Consider the following 19,631-nt stretch of genomic DNA (forward strand, 5'->3'; position numbering starts at 1 on the left):
ATTATAATTGTGAATAATATTTCAGAATTTAACTAGTCCTTTGTTTACAGAAAAGATGTAAAAAGAATGCTCAGAATTTTATATCCTTTCTTTTGGGTATTTATAATTAATGTAGACATAACATGACAACACTCTAGATGTTTCTAATCCAAGTTTTAAACAGTGTCGGTAATACATGGTCAAATTTTGTGCAGGGGCTTCATCCAATGGCCAAAAGGATATTTGAGGAACATCCATATTTTTTCTTATATGTCAAAAATTACCCTAGATTTGCATCAGCAGAAACCAGAGAGTCTGAAAGCATTCCCTGCAATTTTAAAGAAAGCACACTCCTCTCTCTCCTGATTCGACAGAGGTTGTGATCAGTTCACTGAACACAATGACATTTCCTCCTATCCATACCTAATATAAACTCCAGCCAATTTAATGGGGTCTATTACGTAGGATGGGGATGCAAGCACATAAATTCTTTGGCTCTTGAGATACTCGTCTTGTGTGCCAGGACCAGGTGCAGAAATACAAATACATATATATTAAGCCTGGGCCAGCTGCTTTGCCAGTGCTTTTGTGTTTTTTCTATTTAACTAGAAAAGGTTGAACAGGCACGATTTCCATCAATTATACCTAAAATGTTATTTTTCTTGTGGAGGAAGAGACTACATTTAATTCCTCAACCCAGTATTGATGTCTAAACCATTGAGGTTTTTAAGTTCATTAAATGAGAGTTTAAAGTAAAAAGTGATGTTTTTGTTTAACCAGAATGCTCAGGGAGGGAATATTCTGGTTAATTAAATTTTCTGGTTCAGGAAACAGTTACACCACACTTTTCTTGTTGTTTTATACATATTCTTTAACCTCTTTAAAAACTTTATCTGGGGCTTCCCTGGTGGCGCAGTGGTTGAGAGTCCACCTGCCGATGCAGGGGACACGGGTTTGTGCCCCTGTCTGGGAAGATCCCACATGCTGCCGAGCGGCTGGGCCCGTGAGCTCATGGCCACTGAGCCTGCGCATCCAGAGCCTGTGCTCCGCAACGGGAGAGGCCACAACAGTGAGGGGCCCGCGTACCGCAAAAAAAAAAAAAAAAAAAAAAAAAAAAACTTTATCTTTATATTTCTGCCTTAGTAAGCGCAATAGACTGGAGCTGTTTGAATCTTACTGCTATCACTTAGAGTTACCTGGTGTTTACGCCCTAGATTCTAATTGGCTAAGATCATTGGAGGTAGCAGATATTGACGAAATCTGGGCTGAACCTGGGGTACACGCTGGGAAATTGCTTTTGGAAACTTGTTTGGCTTCTTCTGATTTACTTCCTTCCCTAAAAGCAAACTATATGAAAGAAAAATTCACTAGCCAAGTGAAGACTTTGATTTACTAATCTATACTTTACTGAATAAAAACATATTTTAGAGCAGGAAAATTCCACCTGTGTCATCTGAGAAAAATGTGCTAAAGAAGCTTGGATCCAGAGAAATGAGACCTTGTATGTCCAAAGGAAACAAGTGAATTCAGTTCATCATTACCTGTCTATTCACTTTATTCCCTAGCTGAGTTAATCTTACAGTAATTTTCAAGGACCCACTCACCACTTTTGATTCTTCTGTAGTGCAAATGTTAGGTTCTGTTTATAAACTACCTAAGATTCTTGGTGGTTAATCGAACTGCTTTGCACTTTTTCCATTAGTTTACCTTGGACTGTATAATTATCCAAAGGGAAATACGGTCTGTGGATTCTAAAAGTGGCCTTCTGGCACTTTTCAACATAATGAATTCATATTAAGTTTTCTTGATTCATTTTCAGACAAATATTACCTATTTCTACTCTCCCAAGCCTTCATTTGTCTTCAGTAGTGACTGCTTATCTTGCCAAATGGTGTGTAGAGAGTGAGAACTGTGTAGAATTATGTTGCTGTCACATTTATTTCCTGGAAAACATTTTCGGTTTTGTCACACAGTTAATGGATTTGTTTCTGTTAGCAAGTAGGGCCTTCTTGACCTAATCCTTTTCCACACATATTCCTATATAAATTCTAAATCCAAAGGTGCTAGCTTAGTAGCTAAATTGGGTTTATAGAGAAAAGGACCACCGCAAAGTCAATTTGTGCAAATTTGACCCTGGGTCATTTACTTGCCTTTTGAGGGGGGAGGTGTTTAAAAACTCATTTATCCCAAATCCAAATAAACTGAAAGTTGAAATGATTAAAGTTTCCTAGGTTATTATAGGAAACATCTGGAGAGAAAAGTTGCTCCTAGGAGGATCTGTCATGGTTCTTTTTTTTTTTTTTTTTTTTTTTTCGGTATGCGGGCCTCTCACTGTTGTGGCCTCTCCCATTGCAGAACACAGGCTCCGGATGCGCAGGCTCAGTGGCCATGGCTCACGGGCCCATCCGCTCCGCAGCATGTGGGATCTTCCCGGACTGGGGCACGAACCCATGTCCCCTGCATCGGCAGGCGGACTCTTAAGCACTGCGCCACCAGGGAAGCCCATGGTTCATTTTTAACCAAAAAGTTCTTAAATCCAAATCAGAAAATGGCAAAGGGGATAGAAGCCACAGAAAAAGTAGTGAAGTGGTAAATTGGGAAAGACAAGTAAAGAGGTAGCAGAAAACTGACAAAATAGACTCATTTCGCCAACGTTACAAAATTGAAATGGCGAGGACATGGAAGCAACCTAAATGTCCATCGACAGATGAATGGATAAAGAAGATGTGGCACATATATACAATGGAATATTACTCAGCCATAAAAAGAAACGAAATTGAGTTATTTGTAATGAGGTGGATGGACCTAGAGTCTGTCATGCTGAGTGAAGTAAGTCAGAAAGAGAAAAACAAATACCGTATACTAACACACATATATGGAATCTAAAACAACAAAAAAACAAAACAGGTGAACCTAGTGGCAGGGCAAGAATAAAGATGCAGACGTAGAGAACGGACTTGAGGATACGGGGGAAAGGGAAGCTGGGACGAAGTGAGAGAGTAGCATTGACATATATACACTACCAAATGTAAGATGGATGGCTAGTGGGAAGCTGCTGCATAGCACATGGAGATCAGCTCTATGCTTTGTGATGACCTACAGAGGTGGGATAGGGAGGGTGAGAGGGAGACGCAAGAGAGGGCGGATATGGGGATATATGTATACATACAGCTGATTCACTTTATTTTACAGCAGAAGCTGACACAACATTGTAAAGCAATTATACCCCAATAAAGATATTTTAAAAATTGAAATGGTGAACGAGGAATAGACATGAAGGAAAAGTAGAGGAAATTACGAGAAAGAGGATAAGCAATAGATGTTGATAGAATGATATCAAAACTGTTTACCAAACTGATTAAGCTTGTGGGCTGAGGAGCCCGAGGCTGCCTAAATTCAAATTCAAGATCAGCCACTTCCTAACTGTATGACCTCGGACAAGTTACTTAATCTCCGTATTTTAGTTTCCTCATTTGTAAAATGGAAATAATAATAGTACCTACCTCACAGGGTTATTGAGGAAATTGATTGAGTTAACATATTGAAAGCACCTAGTATAGTTCCTGGCACAGGGTAAGCACTCAGTAAATGTTGGCTATTATTTTTATTATATACCAACAAGAGAGAAAAGTCAAACCATACTACCAGCAGGTTCCAAAATAGCTATAATGAAGGTAAAGAATTATAAGAGTTATGCTAACACTAAATGAGAAAATAGGTATCTGAGCAAGTCTTAGGAAGGTTCAAATAAGGAAACACTGAAAATCTATATTGCTGACTTTTGATACTAGGACTGGGAGATGACTGTTGCAAAATCTTTGCCACTAACAATTAAGCTGTTTTGAATAGTGCAGGTATCTGGCTCTGCCTGGGTGAGGTAGCCACCTGATGTTTTACATAAATATCTTGATGTCATGATCAAAGAATCCCTGATCTCTGGCCTCATGGACATGAAAATAGCAAATGCATATTAGCAAATGCAGTTGACTGAGCCCTGTGCTTTTTCTTAAAGGTTGACTTTGTGGTTTACAGTTCACCAGGGCAATAAGAAGCTAGATGTTTCTGGTAAAGAGAAAAAAATTGCCTCACCACAAAGCTGCAAACACATTTCTCAAAGTTTTCAGAAATGTGTTTGTTGAACCTGGTCTATCCTCTGAATACATTTGTGTTGATGATGTGAAAGACAATGTACTTGAGGAAATGATTTTATCCAGCTATTAGAAGAGGGAGAACATTGATTAATGAGTAAGGAAGGGGGCCTGGGGTTTTATAGAGGCAGGTAAATAAGGGAGTCATCTGCAAGTCTTATAGGAATCATTAAGAAGGATGGAGACAGGTCTTATCTCAGAATAATAGGCCAGGGTAGGATGGTCCCTTGCAGTTAGCCTTTTCCTGGAAAACAAAAGAGTAGGGGTGGGGTTTCTTAACCATCACTGCTTTCTGGGGAGAACAGGCCTCAGATAAACTTCAACATTGTAATTTCCTCCTTTTGTTTAAGACAGACATCATCCATCGCCAAATAATTCAGAGGCAATCATAAGCCACCTGAGTAGGGTGAACAAGCATCTAAGAAATAGTCTCGTGAGGACTCTTGGTGTTATTCCTATAAAACCATCTGTTGAGGGGTGGTGGCAAAAATCAGTTGTTTTATGGTGTTGGAGATCAGGCATCTTAAAAGGGGGAAGAATAAACTGAAAAAAAAGAAATAGTAATGAAAAAGATTATATTATAGTAAGGAGCCAAGAATTGGACTGGGAAGGTAACCAGTCAAGTGGATTCTAAGACTTAAGTGGAGGAAAATCCATTTTGCAGCACCATTTATGGAACTAGGATATAAGTGCTCTTAGTGACAATGTCCAAAGCCTAGGTTACCTCTCATATAAGGATGTGTATTACCTGAACATTTCTCCAGACTTCCTTAGTGGTCGAGAGAGCAGCTTGTTCAAGAATTCTAGTCATGCATGGTCTGCTGCAGTGATGAGTTCTTCCAGGTTTATATCAAGTCATGGGGCTTTAGTTTGCAGGGCTGCTTCATATCCCAGAGAAGAGAGCAAGTTGTAAGGAAACATAGGGTCCCAATAGGGATTTGGGCAGTCGGGTTTTAGTTCTTGGTGTCTCCAAGTTAGGCAGCAGGAAGAAAATTTGGAAAAGTTAGTTTTGAGGATATTAGCCAGATATTGAAGAAAACTAGAAAAATTGAAAAGTTGATAAGGATCAACAATTTGGGAAGGGTAATAGGGTCCAGTCCAATTTCCAAATAGGTACCCAAACTGGTTTTTCCACACAGGGATGGAAGTTAATTATATCTCTACCACAGAAGACAAAGTTTGCATACTCATCAGCAGCCTACAGTTTATAAAGAGATGCAAAATTGTTCAAAGACAATAACTAGATTCTGATACCCTGCTATGTTGTGCTATAGATGAGGCAGAGTTTTCCTATGAAACAAAAAATTTCTCTATACAGTCACCTTCTTTTGATCAAAGATAATCTCAAAGAAAGATTATTCTTAAACTCAAAATAAGACTGATCCCACAAGCAACAAAAGAAAAAAAATAGATTAATTGGACTTGGTAAAAATTTAAAACTTTTGTGCATCGAAGGACATAATCAAGAAAGTAAAAAGACAACCTACAGAATGAAGGAAAATATTTACAAATCATATATCTGATGAGAGTCTGGTATCCAGGATATAAAGAACTCATACAATTCAACAACAAAAAGACAAACAACCCAATGTAAAAATTGGCAAAGGACTTTAATAGGCGTGTCTGCAAATAAGACATCAAATGGCTAATAAGCACACAAAACAATGTTTGACATCATCAGTCATCAGGGAAATGTAAATCAAATCCACAATGAGGCACCACTTCATGCCCACTAGGATGACTATATTAAAAAAACAAAACAAAACAGAAAATAACAAGTACTGGTGAGGATGTGGAGAAACTAGAACCCTTATACATTGCTAGTTAGAATATAAAATGCAGCCTCTGTAGAAAATAGCTTGGTTATTCCTCGAAAATTAAACATAGAATTACCATATGTCCTAGCAATTCCACCCCTATGTATGTATCCAAAAGGATTAAAAACAGGTACTCAGAAAAATACTTGTACACAAATGTTCATAGCAGCAATATTCACAATAGTCAAATGGTGGAAACAACCCAAATTTCCATCAACAGATGAATGTATAAACAAAAGTGGTATATGCATATAATGGAATATTGCTCATAAAAAGGAGTGAAGTACTGATGATTGCTGTAACATGGATGAACCTCAAACACATGCTAAGTAAAAGAAGCAGACAACCTGAAAGAGAAATTAAGGAAACACTCATTTACCACTGCAACAAAAAGAATAAAATACTTAAGAATAAACCTACCTAAGGAGACAAAAGACCTGTATGCAAAAAACTATAAAACACTGATGAAAGAAATTAAAGATGATACAAACAGATGGAGAGATATACCATGTTCTTGGATTGGAAGAATCAACATTGTGAAAATGACTATACTACTCAAAGCAATCTACAGACTCAATGCAATCCCTATCAATCTACCAATGGCATTTTTCACAGAACTAGAACAAAAAATTTCACAATTTGTATGGAATCACAAAAGACCCCAAATAGCCAAAGCAACCTTGAAAAAGAAAAACAGACCTGGAGGAATCAGGCTCCTGGACTTTAGACTATACTCCAAAGCTACACTAATCAAGATAGTATGGTACTGGCACAAAAACACAAATATAGATCAATGGAACAGGATAGAAAGCCCAGAGGTAAACCCACGCACATATGGTCACCTTATTTTTGATAAAGGAGGCCAGAATATACAATGGAGAAAAGACCGCCTCTGCAATAAGTGGTGCTGGGAAAACTGGACAGCTACATGTAAAATAATGAAATTAGAACACTCCCTAACAGCATACACAAAAATAAACTCAAAATGGATTAAAGACCTAAATGTAAGGCCAGACATGATCAAACTCTTAGAGGAAAACATAGGCAGAACACTCTATGACATAAATCACAGCAAGATCCTTTTTGACCCACCTCCTAGAGAAATGGAAATAAAAACAAAAATAAACAAATGGGACCTAATGAAACTTAAAAGCTTTTGCACAGCAAAGGAAACCTTAAACAAGACGAAAAGACAACCCTCAGAATGGGAGAAAATATTTGCAAATGAAGAAACTGACAAAGGATTAATCTCCAAAATTTACAAGCATCACATGCAGCTCAATATGAAAAAAACAAACAACCCAATCCAAAAATGGGCAGAAAACCTAAATAGACATTTCTCCAAAGAAGATATACAGATTGCCAACAGACGCAGGAAAGGATGCTCAACATCACAAATCATTAGAGAAATGCAAATCAAAACTACAATAAGGTATCACCTCACACCAGTCAGAATGGCGATCATCAAAAAATCTAGAAACAATAAATGCTGGAGAGGATGTGGAGCAAGGGTGTGCAAGCACCCTTGCACTGTTGGTGGGAATGTAAATTGATACAGCTACTGTGGAGAACAGTATGGAGGTTCCTTAAAAAACTAAAAATAAAACTACCATATGACCCAGCAATCCCACTCCTGGGCATATACCCTGAGATAACCATAGTTCAGAAAGAGTCATGTACCACAGTGTTCATTGCAGCACTATTTACAGTAGCCAGGACATGGAAGCAACCTAAGTGTCCATCAACAGGTGATTGGATAACGAAGATGTGGCACATATATACAATGGAATATTACTCAGCCATAAAAAGAAACGAAATTGAGTTATTTGTAGTGAGGTGGATGGATCTAGTGTCTGTCATACAGAGTGAAGTAAGTCAGAAAGAGAAAAGCAAGTACCATATGCTAACACATATATCTGGAATCTAAAAAAAAAATAGTTCTGAACAACCTAGGGGCAGGACAGGAATAAAGATGCAGACGTAGAGAATGGACTTGAGGACACGGGGAAGGGGAAGGGGAAGGGGAAGCTGGGACGAAGTGAGAGAGTGGCATGGACATATATACACTACCAAATGTAAAATAGGTAGCTAGTGGGAAGCAACCGCATAGCACAGGGAGATCAGGTCAGTTCTTTGTGACCACCTAAAGGGGTGAGATAGGGAGACAGAAGAGGGAAGAGATATGGGAACATATGTATATGTATAACTGATTCACTTTGTTATAAAGCAGAAACTAACACACCATTGTAAAGCAATTATACTCCAATAAAGATGTGAAAAAAATAAAAGCAGACAGAAGATCACATATTATTCTTTGATGCCACTTATGTAATATCCAGAATAGGTAAATCTGTAGAGACAGAATGCAGATTGGTGGTTGCCAGGGACTAGGGGGAGGGAAGAATAGGGGAACAACTGTTTGATTAGTGCAGAGTTTTCTTTTGAGTTGTGAAAATGTTTTGGGAGTAGATTGAGGTGGAGATTGTACAATGTTAGAATGTACTAAATGCCACTGAATTGTAAGCTTTAAAATTATAATTTTTATATTATGTGACTTTTACCTCAATTAAAAAATATTTAAAAATAAAAATTAGGCCTTATTAGATTTAGCCTGATCACTTGTATAGGTGCAGCAAAAATGGTAATTTATCATATACACCTTAAGCTTGCTTTGTTGGAATTTTTCATAAGAAACGTCATTTTGAAAATTTAAAAGCCTATTAAGGCTATGAAGCCAAACTGAAAAGAGTTTACCTGCAGTGCCTCTAAATTTGGAAGAATTTCTCTCTTCTACATTCCCACAAATATTCTAAGGTTCCAGAGCCTCCCAGGAAGTAACCTTCCTTACTCACTTGTAAGTCTGGGAACCCTATAAGCCAGGTACCAGGCTAGATTTCCCAAGAGAGTTTTGCATGTATTGGCTCAATAAAGTCAACCTTAGTTCATTAAAAGTGTCAGATTCAATCCGGTTCAACCAGCATCTTTCACAAATATGACATTCCAGGGAAGGCCTTGGTTACATAACCAATGCTTCCAGTCATGTCCTGATAACAAGTAGGACAGAGAGAGTCTCATTGAACCTATGCAGGTAATTATATTGCTATAAAAATAAAAATAAAATAAAAGTTTCCAAATCCTGGAGGGCTCAGGCATGGGGACTCTGACAAATAAAAACATATAATGGCCAGCGAGGGCATTAATGAATCTCTAGGAACTTCCTATACAGCATACAATTCCTCACATATTTATATTAATAACATTTTGCCTATACCAATTTATCTTATGGAAGGCTAAGCATCTCTTCTGGTTTGGCAACTCTTCTCATGCATGTCATTAATAGTAATGTATCAAATAAACCTAATTATTTCTAGCACCTCTTATTTTCTAAGGTAAAAGAACAAATCCTTTGTAATTTCACAGAGGGCCTCTGGACTTGATTAACATAGGATAATGGATTGCTGAAAAACAATACTTGGTTCTCAATGACAATAAAAGATTTTAGAAGTGAGCATAGGAGGTAATATGATTATAAAGAATCTCATCTCTCGTGAGAAGACTTTTCTTTCTCAAATAATCAAGGATGTAATAAAGACAACATAAACCATAGAAGAATATTCTGATAAGACACAGAATCTTTGTTATCAAGGAAGATTACTTAGACAACAAAGCAAAGCCTTTACAACCTGTTATTAAAAGAAGGAAGTCAATCCAAAAAATTTGTCATTTTAGCAGAGAGAAAATCAAAATCTAGTTTTGCATCGCTATAATATTTGATACTAAAGTTCTTTTTGGAAATCTTGTAAATAAGCCCATCAAACCTTAGCTAACTTTGACCCCAACAAATAAATTCCCCTTTGGATTTCAGAGGCTCTCTGGTGTTTTGGTAAATCTAAATGAATATTGCCTTTAATTTTTCCAATATATAATATATATAACCATGTGATTCATGTTGCAAGTGAAATCAGGAAGCAGTACAGTGTTGAAGCAAGAGTAACGTTCACTTCATTTGTCTTCCTGATCCTTGTACTTTATTTTACATGTCAGTATCTACATTACATACTTATATTTTCTGTGAAAGAAACAATTAAATAAATCTTGGCAGTTTGATTTAAAAAAAAAACTTTCTATATCCATACACATCCCTTATAGTACAACTTCTCAAACTGGCAAAAAAGAACATGTTCATTAACAGACCCAAATACATATAGCCTCTCTGTAGCATGTAAAAATAAGAAGCAAAAGTATATAAACCCCAAAATTATGCTTAGTAATTAATACATTCTCTTACCTAGAAATGATCGAGGTACCTAATGAATATCCATTAAGTAACTCAATTTAGTATCAGCCCAAAGTCTTCAGTTACCTAATGATGTTTTTTTTATTTTATTTTATTTTACCTAATGATCTTATAAATTATCTTCAAGCTGACATACTACAAAACATAATTACTGTTGAAATAAAGTTTGTCAGGATAATGACTCAATTTGGTTAAACAGATTTACATTTGTCATAATCTCAAACATTTAGTAGAAGTAATATTAGCTCATTCAATTGGAAAACCTGTACAAATTTAGGAAGAATATACCCAAGTACAATAAAAATCCTCAAGTATATTATACTTAACACTGATGAAGAAAAAACATAGCTGATTTTAGTAAACCAAAATTATTAAATTAGTCGTTTCCCAAAGATTTACATAAATTATACAAACTTAAATTTCTTAAAACATTTGAGCTTGTTTTTATAAGAATCCTTTTTTAGCACATTAAAGGTCTTAAAAGTTCAACTTCCTTATTTTCTGGGAATTTTAGGAATATTCTATTTATCTAAGCACTTATTTTTTTCTATAAACCAATGAGAATAGAGCTCTTTTAATTTAAGAAAATATTAGGAGAATATTACACACTGACAAAGCCTTTCTGAATTACAGACATCATCATCATTATTATTATTCAGTCTATTGTCATAGGGGAAACGTTCATCAATAAGGAACATCTCAAAGAAAAGAAAGGGGAGCCAGGAGTTTTATAGAGTCAGGTAAACAAGAGAGTCATCTGTGACTCTAATGGGCATCATGGGGAAACACGAAAATGGTTCCCTTTTTTTTTTTAACATCTTTATTGGACTATAATTGCTTTACAATGGTGTGTTAGTTTCTGCTGTATAGCAAAGTGAATCAGCTATACGTATGCATATGTCCCCATATCTCCTCCCTCTTGCATCTTCCTCCCACCCTCCCTATCTAGGTGGTCGCAAAGCACTGAGCTGTTCTCCCTGTGCAAGCAGCTGCTTTCCACTAGCTATCTATTTTACATTTGGTAATGTATATAAGTCCATGCCACTCTCTCACTTCGTCCCAGCTTACCCTTCCCCCTCCCCACGTCTTCAAGTCCATTCTCTTCGTCTGTGTCTTCATTCCTGTCCTGCCCCTAGGTTCGTCAGAACTATTTTTTTTCTTTTTTAGATTCCATAGATATGTGTTAGCATACGGTATTTGTTTTTCTCTTTCTGACTTACTTCACTCTGTATGACAGACTCTAGGTCCATCCACCTCACTACAAATAACTCAATTTTGTTTCTTTATAATGGCTGAGTAATATTCCATTGTATATATGTGCCACATCTTCTTTATCCATTCATCTGTTGATGGACACTTAGGTTGCTTCAATGTCCTGGCTATTGTAAATAGTGCTGCAATGAAGATTGTGGTACATGACTCTTTCTGAATTATGGTTTTCTCAGGGTATATGCCCAGGAGTGGGATTGCTGGGTCATATGGTAGTTCTATTTGTAGTTTTTTAAGGAACCTCCATACTGTTCTCCATAGAGGCTGTATCAATTTACATTCCCACCAACAATGCAGGAGGGTTCCCTTTGCTCCACACCCTCTCCAGCATTTATAGTTTGTAGATTTTTTTTAATGTTGGCCATTCTGAACGGTGTGAGGTGATACCTCACTGCAGTTTTGATTTGCATTTCTCTAATGATTAGTGATGTTGAGCATCCTTTCATGTGTTTGTTGGCAATCTGTATATCTTCTTTGGAGAAATGTCTATTTGGGTCTTCTGCCCATTTTTGGATTGGGTTGTTTTTTTGATGTTGAACTGCATGATCTGCTTGTATATTTTGGAGTTTAATCCTTTGTCAATTGCTTCATTTGCAACTATCCTCTCCCATTCTGAGGTTTGTCTTTTTGTCTTGTTTATGGTTTCCTTTGCTGCCTAAAAGCTTTTAACGTTCATTAGGTCCCATTTGTTTACTTTTGTTTTTATTTCCATTTCCCTAAGAGGTGGGTCAAAAAGGATCTTTCTGTGATTTATATCATAGAGTGTTGTGCCTATGGTTTTATAGTGTCCGGCCTTACATTTAGATCTTTAATCCATTTGGAGTTTATTTTTGTGTATGGTGTTAGGGAGTGTTCTAATTTCATTCTTTTATATGTAGCTGCCCAGTTTTCCCAGCACCACTTATTGAAGAGGCTGTCTTTTCTCCATTGTATATTTTTGCCTCCTTTATCAAAAATAGGGTGACCATATGTGTGTGGGTTTATCTCTGGGCTTTCTATCCTGTTCCATTGAATTATATTTCTGGTTCTGTGCCAGTACCATACTGTTTTGCCTACTGTAGCTTTGTAGTATAGTGTGAAGTCTGGGAGCCTGATTCCTCCAGCTCTGTTTTTCATTCTCAAGATTGCTTTGGCTATTCGGGGTCTTTTGTGTTTCCATACAAATTGTGAAATTTTTTGTTCTATTTCTGTGAAAGATGCCATTGGTAGTTTGATGTGGACTGCATTGAATCTGTAGATTGCTTTGGGTAATAGAGTCATTTTCACAGTATTGATTGTTCCAATCCAAGAACATGGTATATCTCTACATCTGTTTCTATCGTCTTTAATTTCTTTCATCAGTATCTTACAGTTTTCTGCATACAGATCCTTTGTCTCCTTAGGTAGTTTTATGCCTAGGTCTTTTATTCTTTTTGTTGCAGTGGTAAATGGAAGTGTTTCCTTAATTTCTCTTTCAGATTTTTCATCATTAATGTGTAGGAATGCAAGAGATTTCTGTGCATTAATTTCGTATCCTGCTACTTTACCAAATTCATTGATTAGCTCTAGTAGTTTTCTGGTACCATCTTTAGGATTCTCTATGTACAGTATCATGTCATATGCAGACAGTGACAGTTTTACTTCTTTTCCAATTTGGATTCCTTTTATTTCTTTTTCTTCTCTGATTGCTGTGGCTAAAACTGCCAAAACTATGTTGAATAATAGTGGTGAGAGTGGGCAACCTTGTCTTGTTCTTGATCTTAGAGGAAATGTTTTCAGTTTTTCACCATTGAGAATGATGTTGGCTGTGGGGTTGTCCTATATGGCCTTTATTATGTTGAGGTAGGTTCCCTCTATGCCTACTTTCTGGGTGGTTTTATCATAAATTAGTGTTGAATTTTGTCTAAAGCTTTTTCTGCATCTCTTGAGATAATCATATGGTTTTTATCCTTCACTTTTTAATATGGTGTATCACACTGATTGATTTGCATATATTGAAGTATCCTTACATTCCTGGGATACACCCCACTTGATCATGGTGTATGATCCTTTTAATGTGCTGTTGGATTCTGTTTGCTAGTATTTTGTTGAGGATTTTTGCATCTCTGTTAATAAGTGATATTGGCCTGTAGTTTTCTTTTTTTTTTGACATCTTTGTCTACTTTGGTATCAGGGTGATGGTGGCCTCGTAGAATGAGTTTGGGAGTGTTCTTTCCTCTGGTATATTTTGGAAGAGTTTGAGAAGGATAATTTATAGCTCTTCTCTAAATGCTTGCTGGAAGTCGCCTGTGAAGCCATCTGGTCCTGGGCTTTTGTTTGTTGGGAGATTTTTACTCACAGTTTCCATTTCAGTGCTTGTGATTTCTACTTCTTTCTGGTTCAGTCTCGGAAGGTTGTGCTTTTCTCTGAATTTGTCCATTTCTTCCAGGTTGTCCATTTTATTGGCATACAGTTCCTTGTAGTAATCTCTCATGATCTTTTGTATTTCTTCAGTGTCAGTTGTTACTTCTCCTTTTTCATTTCTAATTCTATTGATTTGAGGCTTCTCCCTTTTTTTCTTGATGAGGCTCGCTAATGGTTTATCAATTTTGTTTATCTTTCCAAAGAACTATCTTTTAGTTTTATTGATCTTTGCTATTGTTTCCTTCATTCCTTTTTCATTTATTTCTGATCTGATCTTTATGATTTCTTTCCTTCTGCTACCTTTGGGGATTTTTTGTTCTTTGTCTAATTGATTTAGGTGTAAGGTGTTTATTTTATTTTATTTATTTATTTTTTTTTGTACACGGGCCTCTCACTGTTGTGGCCTCTCCCGTTGTGGAGCACAGGCTCCGGACGCGCAGGCTCAGCGGCCATGGCTCACGGGCCCAACCGCTCTGTGGCATGTGGGATCTTCCCGGACTGGGGCACGAACCTGTGTCCCCTGCATCGGCAGGTGGACTCTCAACCACTGCGCCACCAGGGAAGCCCTGAGATGTTTCTTGTTTCTTGAGGTAAGTGTGTTTTGCTACAAACTTCCCTCTTAGAACTGCTTTTGCTGAATCCCATAGGTTTTGGTTCATCGTGTTTTCATTGTCATTTGTTTCTAGATATTTTTTAATATCCTCTTTGATTTCTTCAGTGATCTCTTGGTTATTTAGTAACGTATGGTTTAGCCTCCCTGTGTTTGTATTTTTTACGGTTTTTTTTCCTGTAATTGGTATCTAGTCTCAATGCGTTGCGGTTGGAATAGACACTTGATGCTATTTCAATTTTCTTAAATTTACCAAGGCTTGATTTGTGACCCAAGATATGATCTATCCTGGAGAATGTTTCATGAGCACTTGAGAAGAATGTGTATTCTGTTGTTTTTGGATGGATTGTCCTATAAATATCAGTTAAGTTCATCTTGTTTAATGTGTCACTTAACGCTTGTATTTCCGTATTTAATTTTGGATGATCTGTCCATTGGTGAAAGTGGGGTGTTAAAGTCTGCTACTATGATTTTGTTACTGTTGATTTCCCCTTTTGTGGCTGTTAGCATTTGCCTTATGTATGAGGTGCTTCTATGTTGGGTGCATAAATATTCACCGTTGTTATATCTTCTTTTTGGATTGATCCCTTGATCTTTATGTAGTGTCCTTCTCTGTCTCTTGTAATAGTCTTTATTTTAAAGTCTGTTTTTTCTGATATGGGAATTGCTACTCCAGCTTTCTTTTGATTTCCATTTGCATGGAATATGCTTTTCCATCCCCTCACTTTCAGTCTGTATGTGTCCCTAGGTCTGAAATGGGTCTCTTGTAGATAGCATATATATGGGTCCTGTTTTTGTATCCATTCAGTCAGTCTGTGTTTTTTGGTTGGAGCATTTAATCCATTTACATTTAGGGTAATTATCGATATGTCTGTTCCTGTTACCATTTTCTTAATTGTTTTGGGTTTGTTATTGTAGGTCTTTTCCTTCTCTCGTGTTTCCTGCCTAGAGAAGTTCCTTTAGCATTTGTTGTAAAGCTAGTTTGGTCGTGCTGAATCCTCTTAGGTTTTGCTTGTCTGTAAAGTTTTTAATTTCTCCAACAAATCTGAATGAGATCCTTGCTGGGTAATCTTGGTTGTAGGTTTTTCTCCTTCATCACTTTAAATATGTCCTGCCACTCCCTTCTGGCTTGCCGAGTTTCTGCTGAGAGATCCACTGTTAGCCTTATGGGGATTCACTTGTATATTATATGTTGCTTTTCCCTTGCTGCTTTTAATATTTTTTCTTTGTATTTAATTTTTGATAGTTTGATTAATATGTGTCTTGGTGTGTTTCTCCTTGGATTTATGCTGTATGGGACTTGCTGCGCTTCCTGGACTTGATTGACTATTTCCTTTCCCACGTTAGGGAAATTTTCAACTATAATCTCTTCAAATATTTTCTCAGACCCTTTCTTTTTCTCTTCTTCTGGGATCCCTATAATTCGAATATTGGTGCATTTAATGTTGTTCCAGAGTTCTCTGAGACTGTCTTCAATTCTTTTCATTCTTTTTTCTTTATTCTGCTCTGCAGTAGGTATTTCCACTATTTTATCTTCCAGGTCACTTAACCATTCTTCTACCTCAGTTTTTCTACTATTGATTCCTGCTAGAGAATTTTTAATTTCATTTATTGTGTTGTTCATCATTGTTTGTTTGCTCTTTAGTTTTTCTAGGTCCTTGTTAAACGTTTCTTGTATTTTCTGCATTCTATTTCCAAGATTTGGGATCATCTTTACTATCATTACTCTGATTTCTTTTTCAGGTAGACTGCCTATTTCCTCTTCATTTGTTTGGTCTGGTGGGTTTTCACCTTGCTCCTTCATCTGCTGCATATTTCTCTGTCTTCTTATTTTGTTTAACTTACTGTGTTTGTGGTCTCCTTTTCGTAGACTGCAGGTTTGTAGTTCCCATTGTTTTTGGTGTCTGCCCACAGTGGGTGAGGTTTGTTCATTGGCTAGTGTAGGTTTCCTGGTGGAGGCTACTTGTGCCTTTGTTATGCTGGGTTGGGCTGGATCTTGTCTTTCTGGTGGGCAGGGACATGTCCAGTGGTGTGTTATGGGGTGTCTGTGAACTTATTATGATTTTAGGCAGCCTCTCTGCTAATGGGTGGGGTTGTGTTCCTGTCTTGCTAGTTGTTTGGTGTGGGGCATCCAGCACTGGAGCTTGCTGGCCATTGGGTGGCACCGGGTCTTAGCACTGAGATGGAGATCCTTGGAAGAGCTCTCACCAATTGATATTACATGGGGCCGGGAAGTCTCTGGTTGTCCAGTGTCCTGAACTCAGCTCTGCCACATCAGAGGCTCAGGCCTGACACCAGGCCAGAGTACCAAGACCCTATCAGCCACATGGCTCAAAAAAAAGGGAGAAAAAAAGAAAGAAAAAATAATAATGATAAATTTTTTTAATTATTTAAATAAAAATAATAATAATAAAGAAGAGAGCAACCAAACCAATAAAGAAATCCACCAATAATAACAAGTGCTAAAAGCTAAACTAAAATAAATATAAAAATCAGAAACAAATCAGTCAGCAAACCCCTAGTCTACAGTTGCTCCCAAAGTCTACCACCTCAATTTTGGGATGATTCGTTGTCAATTCAGGTATTCCACAGATGCACGGTAAATCAAGTTGATTGTAGGGATTTAATCCACTGCTCCTGAGGCTGCACGGAGAAATTTCCATTTTTCTTCTTTGTTCACAAAGCTCCTTCGGTTCAGCTTTGGTTTTGGCCCCATCTCTGCATGTAGGCCACCCTCAGGCATCTGTTCCCACCCAGACAGGATGGGGTTAGTGCAGCAGCTGATTAGGGGGCTCTTGCTCATTCAGGCGGGGGGGAAGGGGGTATGGTAGTTATAATTGGAATGTGGGGCGAGCCTGTGGTGGCAGAGGCCAGCATGACGTTGCAACTGCCTGAGGTGTGCCATGTGTTGTCCCGGGGAAGTTGTCCCTGGATCATGGGACCCTAGCATTGGCGGACTGCGCAGGCTCACGGGGCAGCGGGGGTGTTGTGGATAGTGACCTGTGCTTGCACACAGGATTCTTGGTGGCTGCAGCAGCAGTATTAGCATTTCATGCCCATCTCTGGGGTCCGAGCTGATAGCCGTGGCTCACGCCCATCTCTGGAGCTCGTTTAAGTGGTGCTCTGCCTTCTGTGGGCAGACAGGGAAGAAATCCCCTCTTCTCGCACACCCTGAAACAATGGTCTCTTGCCTCTTAGGCAGGTCCAGACTTTTCCCCCAGACTCCCTCCCATCTAGCTGTGGCACACTAGCCCCCTTCAGGCTGTGTTCACACAGCCAACCCTGGTCCTCTCCCTGGGATCTGAACTCCAAAGGCTGAGCCTCAGCTCCCAGCCCCCACCCGCCACGGTGGTGAGCAGACAAGCCTCTCAGGCTGGTGAGTGCTGGTCGGCACCGATCCTCTGTGCAAGAATCACTCCACTTTGCCCTCTGCACTCCTGTTGCTGTGCTCTCCTCCATGGCTCTGAAGCATTCCCCTGCCACCCAACCCCTGTCTCCTCCAGTGAAGAAGCTCCCTAATGTGTGGAAACCTTTCCTCCTTCACAGCTCTCTCCTAGGGGTGCAGGTTCCATCCCTATTCTTTTGTCTCTCTTTTTTCTTTTTCCCTACCCAAATACATGGGGGAGTTTCTTGCCTTTTGGGAAGTCTGGGGTCTTCTGCCAGCATTCAGTAAGTGTTCTGTCAGAGTTGTTCCACATGTAGATGTAACTTTTATGTATTTGTGGGGAGGAATGTGATCTCCACATCTTACTCCTCTGCCATCTTGAAGGTTCCCCCTGAAAATGGCTCTTTCTGGAATATGCCAGGGCAATGTGGTCTTTTGCAATTAACTGTTTCTCAGAACACAAAAGGGTGAGAGGTTTCCTACCAATGCTGATTTCTAGAAGCATGGGGCTCAAAGTTCAATAGTGTCAATGACATGACTCTGCGTTGTCAATTTTGTCTATGGAATTTCTCTGTATTCTCTTTTGTATGCCATACTATTTCTGCTTGCCTTTTTTGTTTGTTTTTTGCATTTGTTTTTCTGTGCTTATGACTTGGTTCCCTAACTTAATTGTATGCTCTCTGAGGGAAGGAAGTATGTCTTATATTGATTTGTATTTCTCCTCTTCCCCAATTCCCTCTCTCCTCTTTTTGCCTAACAGTGTTCCATTCCAACTACCCAAAAGTTATTGACTTCAGTAGAAAGACATTATCTCTTTTTTGATGTGCTAAGATAGTAAGTAGATATATAAATTGTAAGCTTTTCATAATTGGAAATAAGCATCCAAGAACTTTTAAAGTTACATATTTAACTCTTGTTTACAGAGAATTCAGGGATGGACAAACGTTTTTCTCTAATTGGTTTCTTTCTGCTTGCATACATAATGCCAACCTATTCTTTTGCTTAGATTATCACTGAGTTCACCTTCATGAGCAAAGTCTGTGTCTACTGGTATTTTTACCAACTTTCTGCTGTCTGGTGTACCTGTCTCATTGACTCAGCCTGTGAACCAGGGCATTGTTCAGAATATGAAATATTATGGTAGAGATTTCATGAAGGAGTTTATGCTTTGTGTAGGCAATAAAAAGACCTTACAATCTCATAGTAACAAAGATGCCATTTTAAATGATGCTCATGCCTAGAATTCTGTTTCAAATAAAATATCAGGGAGAACATAGGAAAAAATGGGCTGAATGTTCAAAGTGTCTGTGGAAGCAAAAGAAACTGAAGCATTTAGGATGAGGCCTTAAAAACAAATTATAACACATGTTTGATGATAATGTTCTTTTACATCTACTCAACAAGGCTTAATAGAAGTTCAATAAAAGACTAGGTTAATGTTGACAAGAGTTTAAAGTGACACAGTATCACTGATAGCAAAAACGGTAAAGGACATCAGTGAAGTCAGTGAAGACAACTTTAGTGAAGGAGACAAAATAACTTTAGAAGAGGCTGCTTCAATCACCATTGTAATAATTACATATACGGAAAGGTGACTACACTGCACTGCCCAGGAGGTCATGCATTTGTACATTCTACACTCAGCTTTTATGAGCAACAAGTGCCAAGACTTAAAAAAAAAAATTTCTAGGTTATGTCATAGGGTCAGTACGGAGAAATCCAGTCACCAACATCTTCTACATAT

The 19,631-nt window shown here is 38.0% G+C and overlaps 1 protein-coding gene across 6 annotated transcripts in view; it reads left to right on the forward strand.

The window, feature by feature from the left end:
• HDAC8 (histone deacetylase 8) overlaps positions 1-19,631 on the forward strand; it is a 234,955-nt gene that overhangs the window by 49,509 nt on the left and 165,815 nt on the right. The window lies entirely within an intron of this gene.

The sequence above is a fragment of the Kogia breviceps genome, chromosome X, assembly GCF_026419965.1.
Source record: "Kogia breviceps isolate mKogBre1 chromosome X, mKogBre1 haplotype 1, whole genome shotgun sequence".
NCBI classification, from domain to species: domain Eukaryota; kingdom Metazoa; phylum Chordata; class Mammalia; order Artiodactyla; family Physeteridae; genus Kogia; species Kogia breviceps.